We start from the raw sequence: 17,378 nt of genomic DNA on the forward strand, positions 1-17,378 counted from the left end.
TGAAGAAAGATCATTTTGCACCTGACACGTTTTTCTGGAAAGATTTGGAACATCCAATTTTTTCTGAAAGTATAAGGAAGCAAGCATTTATTTTTTTGGAGTGTAAAGTAGTACAAAGTTTTGGAGGGCAATTTTTCAGTATCTCTTAAAAATGGAAATGTGAATGTTTTATGACCCAACATTTCGAATTCTAGGAATCTATCCTTCAGAAACAAAATGTGAGTCCCTAAAAATATCATTACAATGATTTTCACTACAACACCGTTTGCAATAGCAAAAAAGGAAGTAAAAATATAAAGACCAGACCTGAATACTCATCAAAAGAAAATTAGATAAAATATCGTATAGCCACACAGTTAAATGCCATGCACGTGTTTAAAAAACAAACACAAGTTATATCTATATGTACTTAGCCTAGAGCTATCACTGTAATATATTAAGACGAAAAGATAAGTTACAAAATGTATAGCACAGACCATTTTCTTGTGCATGTGTATACATATGCATACACATATATCATTCTGGGTAAGAATGAGAATATCTGGAATGAATTATTTAACAGGTGAGATGGGAGGAGTGGAGGTAGAAACTTTCACAAAAAGCAATTTTTTTAAAATAAAATATAAGAACTGGGGGGAAAAACGTAGTCTGAGGTTACTTAACGTGAACAAATAGCCCAGCCAAACTCAGTCTGAAGATATTATACTATTGATATTCATTGATATTCGTAATAATGATAGCTTCATAAAATAATTTTATGCTCAGCTTTGTCTTTGAACAGATTTATAGTATTCTCTCCTATAGCAAACGCAAACACACACACACACACACACACACACACACATTTTATTATGATCGTAAAATAAGCAAACTTTGCTGTAGCTTTTGCACTCTTCCAGAACACTTTGTTCCTAGTGCCCTTCTGCCCTTCTGGTATTTAACTCCCTCTCAGCCTAGCGGTGATCAGTTCTGATATCACATATTTTGAAATTCATTCACACCACCAATGTATAAACTCTCCCAGCTTTTGCTCTGTTAACCTTGTCTTCGATGCATAAAAAACTCACAAAATAAAACAAATAAACACCACCACCGTCACTTAGTAGAGAGTATTCAGGACATGGACTGAAGTCAGGTCTACATCACTTATGATGTGGAACTTATTAGGCAAGTTATAATGTCACTGGGTTCTAGTTTCTCATCTGTAAAATAGAAATCCTACGTTGTTCCTAACATTATTTTGAGTTTCAAATCAGGTTAGGGACATAAAAGTACCTAACGTTTTCAGCATGTTAGTTGAATTTGAATAAAAAGTTTTTTTTTTTTTTTTCTTCATTGTAAAAGCTGTTAAGTAATGAAGAGATAGTGGGCATAATATTTGGGGTGTCTGGGATATTTTCTTTCTCCTAAAATCTGTCCATAATTATAAAGGGTCCTTTGGTCATTTATGTGTCCCTGGTCCACTGTAAGCTGAATACTAACGTTGTAAGACAAATGACAGGAATTGCAGTGTCAAATTTCTATTCAGGTCCCCCCAGGCAGGGAGGGCCGGGGGGAGAGAGAGTGTCTGAGCCAAAACAAGGAGGAGAGGATATTTGATTCCACAGGCAATTATTGAACAACTTCCTGGACACATAGGAATGAACAAAACAGGTAAGTTATCTGTCCTCTTTGGGCTGACATTCCAGTGTGAGAGAAAATAATAATAAACAGAAATTTTTTAAAATACAATTTCTTGTAAAAATAGGTGTCAGGAAGACAGCAGCAGCTGGGGAAGGTAACTGTGATGGGCAGGGCCAAGGAGAGCATCTCCAGCAGAGCAAAGAGTACGTGCAAAGGGTCTGAGGTCTGTCTGAGAAAGAGCAGGTAACAGGAGCTAAGGGGAGAGTGGCAGGACTGCACTTCAGAGAGACAAAAGGAGGCCAGAATACGAAAGGAATTTATAGGGCCTTATTTGTAGGTTGGCTTTTACTCAGATCTATCTTAACTTTTAACAAGATCGCATTGGCTGTAGCGTTGAAGAGCCGGCAGAATTTCCAGGATGGGAAGTGAGACAGATTGGCATCAAGTCCATGTACAATGGGAAAATGACAAAGATGGAAAAGATCGGGGAGAAGCGTAGGACTGGATGATGGCTGTAGTTGTCTCTTGGACATGTTAAAAGCAAGGCACCTCTTAGATTTCCAAGTGGAGATACTGTGTGTGCTGTTGGATGCTGAGTCTGGATATCAAAAGTCACTAGAATATAAATTGTATAAGAAACCATGGTAAAGTGTGAGATTACTGAGAAAAAGTGTAAATACACAGAAAAGAAAAGGAAGGAGGATGGTTCACTGAATATGTTCTAGTATTTAGAAACTGGAGGAGGAAAGACAGCAAGAGAGAATGAGATGACACAGCATGGAAGCTGAATGGCAAACAAGGCAACTGTGGGGCCTCAAAGTATAGAGAAGACATTTTCAGAATGAAGGTGCAGCCAACTGTGTCTACTGCTGCTGAAAAAATGAGGCACGTGAGGAGAGGCTGTTGGGAAAGATGGAGGCGGTCGGTGACCTTGATAGGTGCTGTTTCAGTGGAGTGGTTAAGAAGAACACGTGGAGGTCATGGGTAGTAAGACAGGAGCTTTGATTAGCAAGGCAAGTAGAGAAATAAGGGGAGTACACCACATCTAGTGAGAAAGAAGATGTGAGTTCTAAGAGAGGGCTTAGGCTTTTAAAAAATTTTTGTTAAGATGGAAACTAGTATAGCAAGCTATTTTGTTCACGGGAATGATCTAGTAAAGAGGGAGAAATTGAGCATAAGTTGGGAGAAATGCATATTTCTCTTGAGTATGCCATAGGAGATGCAGATCTGAGGTCCAAGCAGACACATTTCAGTAGGGACAATTAATCTGGTACAACAATTTCAAAGAATAGAATACATGGGTACAGATGTTAGGTCTCTAGCCTTGGTAGTGGGAAAAAATGAGAGCTAACTCTCATCTGACTGCTTCTAGTTTCTCAGTGAAGTAAAACGTGAGGCTTGCAGTTCAAAGTTAGACGCGGGGAACGGTATGGGAGGTTTGATAAGACAGGAAAAGTTTGAAGCAGTCTTCTTGGAGAGCGTGGAAATGAAAATACTGGGAAATGTAACAAGACCGCCAGGCAGCACTGAGGGTCCGGTCATGGGTTCTCCTGTAGCAGCAGGGAGCTTGCTCAGGGGCGGGGGCAGAGTCTATGGGCGACTGGCAAGTAGGACAGGAGAGGGGTGCCAGGGAGCTGTGAGAGCACGCAAGGGAGTGCTTTTAAAAGTGGAGCATGGGATGTAAACCAGTAAGAAGGAAAATAATGGCGTGAGGCTGAGAATGAGCAGTAAAAATGTGGTACAATCAATTCCTAACAGGTCATGATGGGGTAAAAGAATTGGCGTTGGAGGTACTCCAAATGAGCTCACTACACAGGTCACATTGTTCAGAAAGTGGTGCCCCCAAACAGAGATTTGGATTGTGAAGCTCTTATTGTTAATGACAAGGTCTGGAGTGTGTCTAGTGATGGGTAACTGGAGTGGGATGGAAGAAAATACCACTGGATAGACCCTCGATAAGAGGGACTAAGAATGCTGACAGGAGAAGTGGGGGACAAACCCCCCCAGAAATTAGAGTGTTGAAATCGACGGCATGGAAGCAAGTGACACACAGAAATCAAAACTCAACTACCCATTTCAGAAGGCTGTGGAAAAGTCTGTATCAGCAGCTGAATGCCAGCTTTCAGCTGGACCCTGAACATGCAGGAAATATTGAAAGAGGTTGATGATATTGAGGGATTTGCTGAGGACTGTGTGTTCCGGAGAGCACAAAAGAGCATTCTGGAAGGTCAATGAAGGATGAGCAATGGGGTCAGATTAGAATGCTATGCGAAGATAAGTGTCTGGGCAATTTGGGCATCATCTGCTGGTGAGTGAAGTAAACAGGGATTAGAGGAATGATGGGATTAGTCCAGAAGGTCTCTTACAGGAAGTCATTTCTAAGCCATCAAAGAAAAGATAAATTATGTCTGCTGTACGCTCTTAAGGAAGGTTAAGAAACACGTTCTGGGTCCATCCAAAATGGTTACACAGAGAGATATACTTCTATGAGAGGCAGTGCAGCATGGAAAAGAGCTGCACACAGATTCAACTCTGACACTTAGTAGCTGGACAAGAGACAGTGAAGAAGAAATCCAAACACTCTGTGCCTCAGTTTCCTCACCTGTAAAATGGGGATAGTGACATTACCTATCTCACAGGTCTGTTATAAGGATTAAATAAGTATGGGTGATCTTTGCCACAGTACCTCATAGTAAGAGAACAAAATGCTAATGTTGTTATGATTAAAGGTATGGCTTCACTTTTATGGAAAATGCCTGTACAGGCTAGTTTTTATCCCCCAAATTCTGCACAAATGAGGTGCTCTCCCTCATGTGTGTGCATTAAATTACCCGAAACAGGTCCAACTCCCAAAACAAGCCATGTTTATCCCTCTGAACACTTTCACTTTTTTCTCTCTTTACTTTTCATTTGTGGATCATTTAATTGCACCAAAGGGAATTTCCTCTCAACTTTTATTACTATTTAAATGTTTGCTTTTTCAGTCCAGTAACTTTCCTGAAAGCAGATATTAGTATTATAATAGAAGTGATAGGCTGCTCTTAGTTTACCAGGGACTTTCACCAGTTTGGGTTGAAAAGTTACTCATGAGTTGAGAGTGGAAAAGATTCTGATGCCCTCCATTACGATTCACATATACTTTGCCCAGAAAACTAGCTGTTTAAAAGGGTTAGTGCACTAAAGGGTACTAGAGTACTAAAACCTAGTACTCAGAAAGCTCAGGAGACAAAGTGTAGCATGACAGTTTGAAAAGTCTATTTTGGTCCATAAAAAATCATTTCTTTAACCTTTAATAGCTCTAGTCAAATAAGTTTTCCAAGGGTAGAGGGATTTTAAGTCTTTAGAATTTACCATAAAGCATTTAATATGGTGTTTTATTAACAGTTTCTGAATCATTTACTCATTTATGTAACAGACTTAAGATATTCGGTTCTATGTGTTTTCTCCACAATTATCCAACATTTATAACCCTGGAAGATAGTAGATCCATGCCCCTGAACCTCAGCCCCTATTCCAGTAGTGTCCCAACAGGTGACAATTATGTAAGAGTCCATAAAATAGAAATTTGGTGTTACAGAAGACAATGGAAGCCATCAGATGGGGGAAACACAGCCATTCCCAGATTTTAATGCATGTTTTAAATCATTTCCATGGAAACCAACACTTGGCACAAGGGCCTCTGTTATGAAAAACAGTTAGAAGGCAGCTTCTACCAAGCCAGATGGTTAATTTTTAACTGGGTTATATAACCCCTAAAAACCCTTGATAATGGATTCAGGTGGACTAAATCACTGGGCTTTCTTCCAACTCTCTGTCAATGCTATTATCTGTGGCAACAATATTATCAACCATAGGAAGAAGCAATACTAACTGCAAGGTACCTAGAAAGGTAAATACCACGGCTAAAGAAATACAAGTAAATATTTCTAGACTGATCAGGAAAGCTAGGGTCAAGAACCCTGAGGTTCTCTAAAGACACCTGTATGAGGGGAAACAGCAAGACAGAGGGGGAAACGGCAAGGCAGAGGGGGGAACGTGTGCGTCTAACAGCTCTGGTTTAAGTTCCCAGAGCTGTTAGAATAAAACTAATTATCCAGATTAATTGTCAGCACACCTTCGAGCCAGCACCGTGTAACATCACTGTGCAATGCATAGAATCTGCACATTCTCTGATTTTAGGGCCAAAAGGGATCCTAGAGATTCAGTCAGTTACCAAAGTCACACAGCAACTTGACACAGCCGGGATATGAGCCCTGGGACTAAGACATAAGATAATCAGTCCAATGAGATTTATCTGGATACACTGCTCCCTTGAGGAAGTGCTGGACCCTGGCCTTAAGGAAATACTTGGAACCACTATTTCCCAGGGTCTTTCGCCAAATTCTTACGGGACCTCCTATTCTTACCATACCTGTAGCCACATATCTGGTCCCAGAATTTAAACTGAGATGGGACATTATCTTTCCTTTCCCTGGAGGCTTACTTTAGTTATACGGCTTATATGAGAAAATAAACCTCCAATACACACACACACACACACACACGCCATGGTGTATTGCTATATGTAAGCAAGATATCAATATCCTGAGGTTCAATTCTTGAAACTACAACTTTAAACTTGTTGTGACCTTGAGAAAAATCCGTTTCTTCATACCTTAATTCTTCTAGGTATAAAATGGTTTTAATGCTGACTGCCTCAAAAGGGTATTACGAATCTAATTAATCCCTTAATTATGAGAAAGCATATTATAACAAAACCAATTTCATAAGAAGGAACACATTGCCTGTACGGCTTCATTAACTGGTGTATGATTTTTTCCTTTTCTCTTTCTTTCCTTATTCATAATTTATTGATTTTATAAAACTAGTATAGCGATAACAACATTTTAGTAAAAAGCTAAAAGGAAAGAATGATGTTTAGTATATAAATGAAATATGCTTGTTAGACAGTAAAAACACATTTCTCTGCAAATTGCATATCATGTAAAAACATTTTTAGAAATATGCAAAATGCGATCATGCTAACATTTGTGACTCAAGTTTGTTCACTCCTACTAGGTTTTGAAGAATAGATATTGTTTTTATTTTTCTTCTCACTGCTGATAGAATTATCTGTAAATGTCATCAACAGTCTCATTATCTTACTTTGAATGACTAATCCATAATATAAAAGATAAGACCCACTTTGCATTAGTTTGGCTATTAGAGAAGATATTTAAATTGATAATGACTTTCTGTGAATCTTAATTGTAAGAAAATACTTTGAATCACTCCCTATACTCATTCAAAATGCCAACAAGACAACTTTATCCTTGTGACTGTCTACAGAGTACAACAGAACTGGCCCAAATACCATGGCTTGTTCATTACTAGTGCTCTCAGTGGGCTCTCCTGGAACATTCCAGCACAGCAGGCATTGTTCTGTGCCTCCAGCCATAATTTAATGGAGAAAGCTGTCATGATAGACTCTACTTGGGAAAAAACATCAATGCAGCATCCAAAGGTGGCTCCTAACGCCTGTGAGAAAACACGGTTTGTGAGCCAGATGCCTTGTCTTCACTCTATGGACTCATTAAGACCTAAAGGGCCATATTTGGTCTCAGAATCCACACGCTCTCAAAGTTGGCCACAAAGAGAGCTGCATTAGTCATTCTGTAAAGAGACTATAGTTTAAATGAAGGAAAGAAATGACTCTCAAAGGCATCAACCCCCCTTTCCTTGGTCTTCGTGTCCTCTTGGGCTATGTTTAAAGATACCGACGGGATGTCGGATGACAGGTTTCCGAGTGTGATCCTCGTGGCCAGCTGCAAAGTGGGCACAACCTTAAAGGGAGGCCTCCAGAGCTGGTTCAAAATGACCCACGTCTAGTCTCACAGAGCATCCCTACTGCTCCCCCAATTACGCCCGGGAGAGTCTTCACTCCTGCCTTGCCCTTCCTGAGTCCCCAGCAATGCCAACACAATGTTACTACTCGTTTCTGCACAGGAATTCCTAGGGTGGCAGAGGCACCTCTCCTCAAGCATACATGCTCCCTACCCCAAAATAGGGCACCCCTCTCTCAGACCCCATTCCTGTCACTCATCGTGGGCTCTGACTCATCCTTCTCAAGCCCTATCAGTTGGAATTCCCTGCCTGGATCAATCAGGGGCTAGAGGTTTTCATCTCTGTTCATCAGTGTATTAAAACAGCAACCTTTACAGCAGCCATCCCCACCCCGAGCACACGTTTGGAACTTCCAACACAGCGTTCCCTAAATATGATATTTACTCAACTGCAATCCCACGTTCCAGCCTAGAGCCTTATCTAGAGCCTGGGCTTGAGGTACAGGTGCTCCCCTCTCTAACTCTGAAATAATACTGCTGCCAGCAGTTGGGAGTCCCGTGATTCTGCAGAGAGGTAATGGTTGCGTGGATAAGGGCAGTAACAGTGGAGATGGTGAGAAGGGGTATAATTTTGGATATATGTGAAGGTAGAGCCAGCAAGATATACTAATGCAGCGGTCCCCACCCTTTTTGGCACCAGGGACCGGTTTCGTGGAAGACAATTTTTTCTACAGACGGGGTGGTGGCGGGGATGGTTCAGGCGGTAATGCGAGCGATGGGGAGCGATGGGGAGGGGCAGATGAAGCTTCGCTCAATTGCCCGCCGCTCACCTCCTGCTGTGCGGCCCGGTTCCTAACAGGCCGCGGAGCAATACTGGTCCTCGGCTCAGGGGTTGGGGACCCCTGTTAATGAATGGGATGTGGGGCATGACACAAAGAGAGGAGTCAAGGACGGCCTCCATGCATGTGGCCTGAGCTACTGGAAGAATGGACTTGCCATCTGTTGAGATATAAAGAACAATGGGAGTAGCAGTGCAGGGGTGCAAACCAAGATTTTAGCCCTGATAAATGCTCAATTCAAGCTCAAGGTGGTACAAGAGGAAGGTATGAGTACAGAGAAAAAGGTATGAAACAGTCATATAGAAGTAGGGGAGAGTGAATTGTCCAGGGAAGTAAGTACAGTATGATTGCTTTCTTGAATAAGAGAGAAAGATGTGAATTTAGAGCTAACCAGCCAGAGTAGGCTATAACCTGGGGTATACTTATGGGGGCGTGTGTGGGGGACAACAGCCTCGCTTATGTGCATTCCAGAAAAGCAGGTAATTGAAAAAACAGACCATGGAAACGGTCACCCATAAAATGTTTATAAACAGTGTGTGATAACATGGAAACTGTGAACACTCTAATGCCGAGTGGAAGAGGACACAAAATCAAACAAGCTATAGGAACGTAAATATGGCGAGAAAATAGAAAAATGAAAGTTTTGAAGGAAATATGCCCAAATGTGATCAGTGACTATTTTGAGGGGTGGGATTATATTTCATTTTCCTTACACTTTGCTATACCGAGCTCTTTTACTTGTATAATGAAAAAAATGACAAAAAAATATATTTTAAGGAAAACAAATCAAAACGCTCTCAAAGAATGCTATACCTACTTGAAGACGTTAAAGTAGTGCCTACACAGCAAGCATTTTAGTCTTAACTTGCAGGGCAATGTTTATCAAAGATAGTCCTTGACTTGTATCTGAAATATTCTGACTACTTTTTATTTAAAAAATTTTTTTATTGAATGAAGCCTTCTTTAAATTCTATAGTACTTTACAATGTTCAAAAGTTTCATACACATGATTTCATATAGTTTCATAATAACCCCTTTTTCCCCCTACCCCTATCTTGCCCCTGCCCCCTTCCTTCTCCCCACTGGTAACCACTAGTTTGTTGTCTGTATCTGTGAGTCTGCTTTTTTGTTTTATTCACTAGTTTATTTTTTAGATTCCACATATAAGTGATTTCATATGATATTTGTCTTTCTCTGTCTGGCTTACTTCAACTTAATATGATCATCTCTAGGTCCAACCATGTTGCTGCAAATGACACTATTTCATGCTTTTTTATGGTAGTATTCCATTGTGTATATATAGCACATCTTTTTTTATCCATTCATCTGTTGGACAGTTAGGTTGTTTACATGCCTTGGCTATTGTAAATAATGCTGCTATGAACATTGGGGTGCATGTATCTTCAAATTAGTGTTTTTTTTTTGTTTTTTTGTTTTTTTTTAAGCTCACCAAGCAGACACTTTCGCATGCCCAGTTGGAGAGTCTGTGGTCCTATCTAGTCTTTTTTTTTTTTTTTAATTGTTTTGTGGGGTTTAGGCATTGAGATTTTTTTTTTAATTAATTAATTAATTAATTAATTTTTGGCTGTGTTGGGTCTTCGTTTCCGCGCGAGGGCTTCCTCCAGCTGCGGCAAGTGGGGGCCACTCTTCATCGCGGTGCACGGACCCCCTCACTATCGTGGCCTCTCTTGTTGCGGAGCACAGGCTCCAGACACGCAGGCTCAGTAGTTGTGGCTCACGGGCCCAGTTGCTCCGTGGCATGTGGGATCTTCCCAGACCAGGGCTCGAACCCATGTCCCCCGCATTAGCAGGCAGATTCTCAACCACCGCGCCACCAGGGAAGCCCCTAAATTAGTGTTTTTTGTTTGTTTTTTTTTTTCGGGTATATACCCAGGAGTGGAATTGCTGGGTCATATGGTAGTTATATTTTTTAGTTTTTTGAGAAACCTCCATACTGTTTTCCACAGTGGCTACACCAATTTACATTGCCACCAACAGTGTACGAGGGTTCCCTTTTCTCCACATTCTCACCAACTTTGTTATTTGTGGACTTGTTGATAATAGCCATTCTGACAGGTGTGAGGTGCTATCGCATTGTGGTTTTGATTTGCATTTCCCTTCTGATTAGCAGTGTTGAGCATCTTTTCATGTGCCTGTTGGCCATCTGCATTTTCTCTTTGAAAAAGTGTTTATTCATTTCTTCTGCCCATTTTTTTTTCATTGGGTTTTTTTTTTTGATGTTGAGTTGTATGAGCTGTTTATATATGTTGAACCACTTGTTCCTGAAATACTTTGGGTACTTTTTAAAATGCAGATTCCTGGGCTTCAACCCAGAACTACTGAATCAGAATCTCTGGATGCGAAGCTCAGGAATCTGTATTTGAAATCAATGTTCAATGAGGGATCCTTTGTCCTTTCCAAGGCTAATCCTGTGCTCTGAATCTTTTCCCCCTTCTCAGGAACTTGCCACTGTTAACTATCCCTTCTCTCTCCTCAATCATAAATTTCTTTCTCTCAACTAGATTCTTCCCATGAGGACTTTAAAAAGTCTTTGCTCATATCCATGTCCCCCTCCAGCAATAGACTAATCTCATCCCTTACTTGCAGTAATCATCTAAACCCACTGTCTCCATTCCTCACCTGTTATTCCCAACTTAACTTACAACAACAATTTGGTTTCTTCCCTGTTATTCTACTGAAAAACGAATGCCATTCAGGTTGCCTAAGCCAATGGACACTTTTGCATGCCCATCTTGCTTGACCTCTTGGCAATATTTGACACTACTGAGTACTCTCTTTAAAACACTCTCTCACCTGGTTTTGGGGGATACCATAAGCTCTTGGGTTTTGTCTTACCTCTCTGACACTGTTCCTCTGGCTATTTTGTAGGCCTACTCCCTTCTATTCAGCCATCCAATGTTGGCATGTCTTAAGACTTGATATTCTTCACACCATGGATTTCAGTGACCTCCTATATGCAGATGACTCTTGAATTTCTATCTCCATATACGATCTGAACTGTCAATGTACTAGTGTACATGCGTGATTTGCTTCCAAATGATCCAAGATAGGGACATAGTGCATCTAGATGAAGGGTATAAGTGAAACAGGATTGACCATGAACTGATCACTGTCAAAAATGCAGCACACACACATGGGGTTTGATTACACTGTTCTTCCTACTTTTAAAGATTTTTGGAAATTTTCATAACATATTATCTTTAGCTCAATAATGCTTTTCTCAGCTCAACACCCCTAAATCCAACTGCTTAATTCGCATCTCCTCTTAGATAATAATAGTAAACAAAAATAAAAATAACTAACATTTATTGAGTTCTTAACAAGCGCCATATCTCTTCTAAGCATTTTGTATGTATTCTTCACAAGAACTATACAAGGCGGTTACTAATATTATTCACATTTTACAGATGAGGAAAGTGAGGCACAACAATGCTAAATCATTGCCCCTGGGCCCCACAAGGGGCTGTGCCAGGATTCAAAGTCGCACAGTGGGTGGCAGAGCGCCACGCGAGTATCTCAAAGGCACTTTAAAACCAACAGGTCAAAAACCAAACATGGTCTCCCCTCCCCACCTCCTGCCCTCTTCCAGTGCCCCATCTCTGTGAATGTTGCCTCCTCCAATACCACTGTGGAGGCCAGATAGGTAGCTGTCGACTTGGATGTTTTCACTCTGTCTCAATAACTAATCTAACACCAAAGCCTTTAGATTTCACCTGCTAAGTAGCTACAGAATCTATCAAGTTGTGTCTGCCGACTTCCTACCTATCTTCTGCCACCTTCCACCACCACAATTCTAGACCAAACTACGATGACCTCCTTTCTCCACTACTGTGGGCTGCCTTTTCAAAAGGAAGTCCGATCACATGACCCCCTGCTTCAAACACTGCAGGGCTTCAAAATGAGGCTATCATTTAGACTAAACTTCTTCATATGGTCTTCAGTGAACTGTCTGACCTGATCCCTGCCTACACGTCTACCTCCATCTTTCGTCCTCACTCAGTCGGAGATACACAGTGGTCTCCTGACCAAGCTCTTTGTCCATGCTCCTATCCCCATCTAGAAGGCTCCAATCTGCAACTGTTACCTCTGCCTACCCTGTAGTTCTCAGCTGTAGTTTCTTTCCTCACCTCCCAGTGTAAGTTGGTCCCTCCCTCACACACTCTTGTAGAAGCACATTCTTTCACTGATTTGTGTCTCTCTCCCCATTGAGGCTCTCAGCTCCATGAAAGCGGTCATGGTACCTGCCACACAGTAGGTGCTCAATCAATATTTGCTGACAGCATGAATGAGTGAATGAACAGAGACCGATACCATGTTTTACACATAAAATTTGACACTCCCTACTGTACAAATAGTAGTCTTCTCCTTCGCTTCCATACTCCTTAAGACTCCTTACACTAGTAATGTCTCTCCTGTATTCAGGCCTGTCCTAGTTCATAAACCTAACATTTAGAGAAGCAAAATCTATATTAAGAAATCTATCGATATCAAACGCTGAAGAGAATGGAGAGCCAGAAAAAATTCTCATGCACTGCTGACTGGGGTGTAAATGGGTACAACTACTTTCAAAATTGTAGGACAGTTTTATGATCCTATTACCAAGCAACTCCCGTGGGTGTCCAATGACTCCAGGTTAAGAATGTCTACTCTAGAGAAATGTGTACATACACCCACCACGAGAAGAACACAGGTACATGCAAAGCAGCATTGCTCATATGAGTCAAAAATCTGGAACAATTCAAATGTCATCAAGAGTTGAAAAGATGACTTGTAGGATATACCAGATAATGACGTACCACATAGCCATAAAAATGCACAAAGTACAGCTATATAATGAATCTCACAAACATAATTTCAAAACTGGATCCGTGTCACAAGATACTACATACAGAATGAGCTAATTCTTGAAATCCAAAAGTAGGAAATGCTAAATCATAGTATTTAGGGATACAAGCGTAAGTAGCAGAACTGTAAAACAAATAAAGAATCTTATCACAGAAGTCATGATACAATTATCTGTACAATTTAGATCTTAAGGGGAAAGAGGGGCTTGTGAACTGGTAGGAAAACATGAGGGACCTCTGAGCTGCTGGCAATGTGCTACTTCTTTTTTGTCCTGAATTAAGTCTACATGGGTGTTTATTTACTAGCTATTTATTGAAGTACACATTTATGTTTATATGTTTCTGAATATATATCATATTGTATAATTAAACATTTAAATAATATGTGTTGATCAGAAAAGGCTATGCCCATAGTCTTATGATCTGCTCATATTCACTGTAATTAATTCAGAGTCCAAGAGCATGGATTTAGCAACCTTCTTAAGCCCACTGAACTCTTATGAAAATCCCTAAGCCATTCTGTTGTCATTTATTCATTCATCTGGCCATTCATTCATTTATCCTCAGACTTTTAGAAATAGGAGGGCCACTGAAGAGCATCCAGTATGATCCCCCTTCATTTTGCAGTCAGGGGAATCAAGGTCCAAAAATAAAATTGGCTTGCCCAAGGTCAAACAGGAACGTCACAAGAAAGCCAGACCTCTGACAGCAGTGACTTACACCGACTGCAAAGAGCTACTATTAGGCTTCCCCTGATATCTGTTCTCTCTTTTTCAATAGTAATAGAATTTTTATCTGAGAACATGGCCACTCAGAAACTAAATTTTCCAACCTCTCTTACAGTTAGATGACAAAGCTCTGGACAAAAGTCAGTACGTTCAAACGTCCTATCTTGTGGCTGTTTCTAAGAACTTCCTATAAGAGACAACTTTGTCTTCCTTTGTTTCTCATTCTTTCCTGTTCCCTGGAATGGAAATGGATCATTTTTACCTACAAAGACTCAGAAAGGAAGGGTACTGAGCTGGATGAAGACTAAGTTCCTGAGGCCCTCATGGAGCAGAGCTGCCAGATCAAGCCAGGCCCGCCTGGCCAGTGGAATATAACATAGAAACAAAGTCCTATAGCATTTATCACACTGGTCTTTTCGGTTTTCCTATTACTTGCAGTCAACCTAATCCTTCCTGATAGAGATACTAAATACATATTTATGAAATTAAATCAGCCAATTTTTTTGTGCATGGGCCCATGTTCTTTCTACCATACCACAAGACACTTTTTCTACCCTAGCTCCTAAAATCCCTGTTATGTCACCTCTGGGTTTTGAGTATGTGCTCTGGTTCTGTTGTCAACATCGGATATAGAAAGGATAAGATTCTTTAATTTAAAAAGATGGTCCAAACCAAGCTCCCAACTCATAAATAACATCATTGTGGAGGTGGAGGGTATACTGCTGATTTAGAGATAGGGGTTAAATTACTTAAATTCAGAAAGTTCAGCTGATAGCTCCTCAGATATTGTTTTCAATAAAAGTTGTTCCCAGTGAAAATGCATTTTAGAGGTTTCAGCAGTGATGTATCATATGTCTGTCTTCCAGGGACGTGGAGAGGTTGTTAGTTTCTTAAGTGCTTTAAGTTTTTAGGAATAAGAATGCTCTATAAATGCAAAGTGTTATTAGGATCACTACAAAGTGAAACACGAAAAATGAATGCATATAAACATCTATCTCAGGCATTGTTCAGTAAGTTCAGGCTGAAATTTAAACATCAATTGTATATATTATAAAGGTATCCAAGGATCCTGATGAAAGATAAGGGACTCGAGAAATGTGAGGTACACAATCAAACAGGAGAGCCTCGTTGTTTGGAAACTCAGGATGTGCTCCCAATTTTGGACTCTTGGGTTTTGTGGGCTTCCCTGCAAGACAGCTGGATGTCCCACTTGAGACAAAGCTCCCACTGAGACACAGAAACGTGTGCAGGATAGAGATGTGTTTCAAGTGACTCAGGCCTTGCTAGTCACTCTGGCCAAGGATTGAGGAGTTGTCAAGCAGTGTGAGCTGGGGATTTTGCAGAGAGCTGATGCCGAACAGGACTGGCACAGCAGGTGTTGTGAGAAGCTGCCTGATGGCCGTCTATCAAAGGGACCTTTCAGAAGCAATGAGGTTTAGAAGAAGACCCAACTAGACTCACCTGGCCTGAACTTGTCAAGCAGGAAAGGGAGACCAACAGGAAAGGAAAGAGGGATGGCACAGTGCTGCCCTAGACCAGTGTCAACAGATTCCCAATGCTGCTGTGGCAATGACCCCCGCTGTCTGTCTGCACAGGGTCTGACCCAGATGCACAAAGCTGTCCCTTCGGAACTTGAAACCTACCTAAACCCACCAGGCCCCTCATCTTGCCAAGCCACGCTCTGCTCTGAAGGCAAGGCCTGTCGCTATCCCGTCCTCTTCTCCCGGCCCCGCAGTGTCCTTCCACCCCCTCTACTTGACCACCTTAGCTTTGTTTTCTCCAAAGCCATTCCTCTGTGCTCTTGACAGATTCCACTACAGGTTTAACCTCTTAATTGTGTATTTCCTTTATCTTCCGCCTTAACTGAAACTCGTGTGCCCACTGAGTCCACCTGCAGGTTCAACAGCATCAAGTGCCACTAGGACACCAGGGAAGATCTGCGTCTACCTCTATTTCTAGAGCTATTTGGACCACTGTGAAAACCTCATGCCAGCAAGATACACCACTTTCTGTTCTTCGGTGTCACGCTCATCTACAGTTGCCATGGCCACTCCTGTACACTGACTCCTGTACATCCTGTCACTATCTTGGGTGATTCTGCACCTATGTGCCTAACTTACCCGACGCACTGGCCTCTAAGTTCCTCACTTATTTCATCACCAGTGACTTACACCTCCTCAGTACCTCCATTGTCAGAGTCAGGACCTTGTCATTAGCCAGAATTCTACTACCTTTTATATCACAAATATATACACCCCATACTAATCCCTCCCCATCACCCATCCTTCCAGCGCTGTCACTCCCTTGTTATCCCTACACTTGCTCTTCAATTTCCGAGAAACTTCCTGTCATTTTTCATTCCCATTTTCTCCCAGTCTACAGATAATGCCTCAATGTACTACTTCCTCTATCCAACCTAGGATCCATGATCAATCGTTCCAATAAATATCTTGCCAGTACCTTCAACTTCCAGAAAAACTTGGTTTCCTGAAGATGCCAGGTTTTCCTTTGCCTCGTTGCCTTTGTGTTTCCTATTTTCAGTGTTGGTTCTTTCCCAAATTCTTTCCCTGGTTAACCCATACTCATTCTTCAAGTTCCAATTGAAGGGATGCTTTCTCAGACATACTGCCCCCTTCCCTCTTCCTCTACCATGCTGGGATAAATGTCCTCCTCCTGTGCTCCCTCTTCAGTGCTCTGTTATTGCCCCTTTCAAAGCACTTATCACACTCTATTAAATTTCCATTTAGGTATTTGTCTCTCTCAACAGACTGCAAGAATCATGAGCTTAAGGATCTTGTTTGCCTCAATCATAATATATCCCAATACCTAAATCCATTCCTGGTACAATTTTTGTGCTCTATAAATATTCACTGTATGAATCCCAAAACACCAAGATCTCTCATGTTCCCACACCTTTGTACTTTTCCCTCAGCCTATGTTATGCTTTGACTCCATCCACTTCGTTACCTAATTCTTACCTACTCTTCAGTAATCAGCCCAGGTCCCATCTTTCCCAGGAAGTCTTCTCTGATCCCTCCATCCTTCTCTGGTCTCCCTCAACAACCTGTACAATATTTGCCACCACGTCACTTCTCATACTGTATTGTAGTCCATCTGTTAATGGCAGGCTTCTCTGTCTCCTTAAAAGACAGTGAATTACTAAAGAAGAGCATCCATAATTTATTCATACCTCCTTCCCCATCAACTAGAATGAGACCTACCCAAAACAGGGCTCAATAAATGCCAGTTAAAATGAATAAATAAATTGTAATTTTAATATCTGTACAAATCCATTTCTTCCAGTCAATGCCATAACTTTTAACATCAATCAGATGCTCTCAATTACCTACATTCTCTCCACAGGGAGTATGGGGAAACTACAGGGAAATGGATTTCTTCCTAAATGAGAATCATATAAATGCTCTTGATCTTAGAACTTTGTTGTTTCTCAATGCTGAATATTCAGTCTGCAGGCGTTTCCTACCCATTCCTGAATATTTG

This window comes from Balaenoptera borealis (genome assembly GCF_965194805.1).
Source record: "Balaenoptera borealis genome assembly, chromosome: X".
Classification (NCBI taxonomy): domain Eukaryota; kingdom Metazoa; phylum Chordata; class Mammalia; order Artiodactyla; family Balaenopteridae; genus Balaenoptera; species Balaenoptera borealis.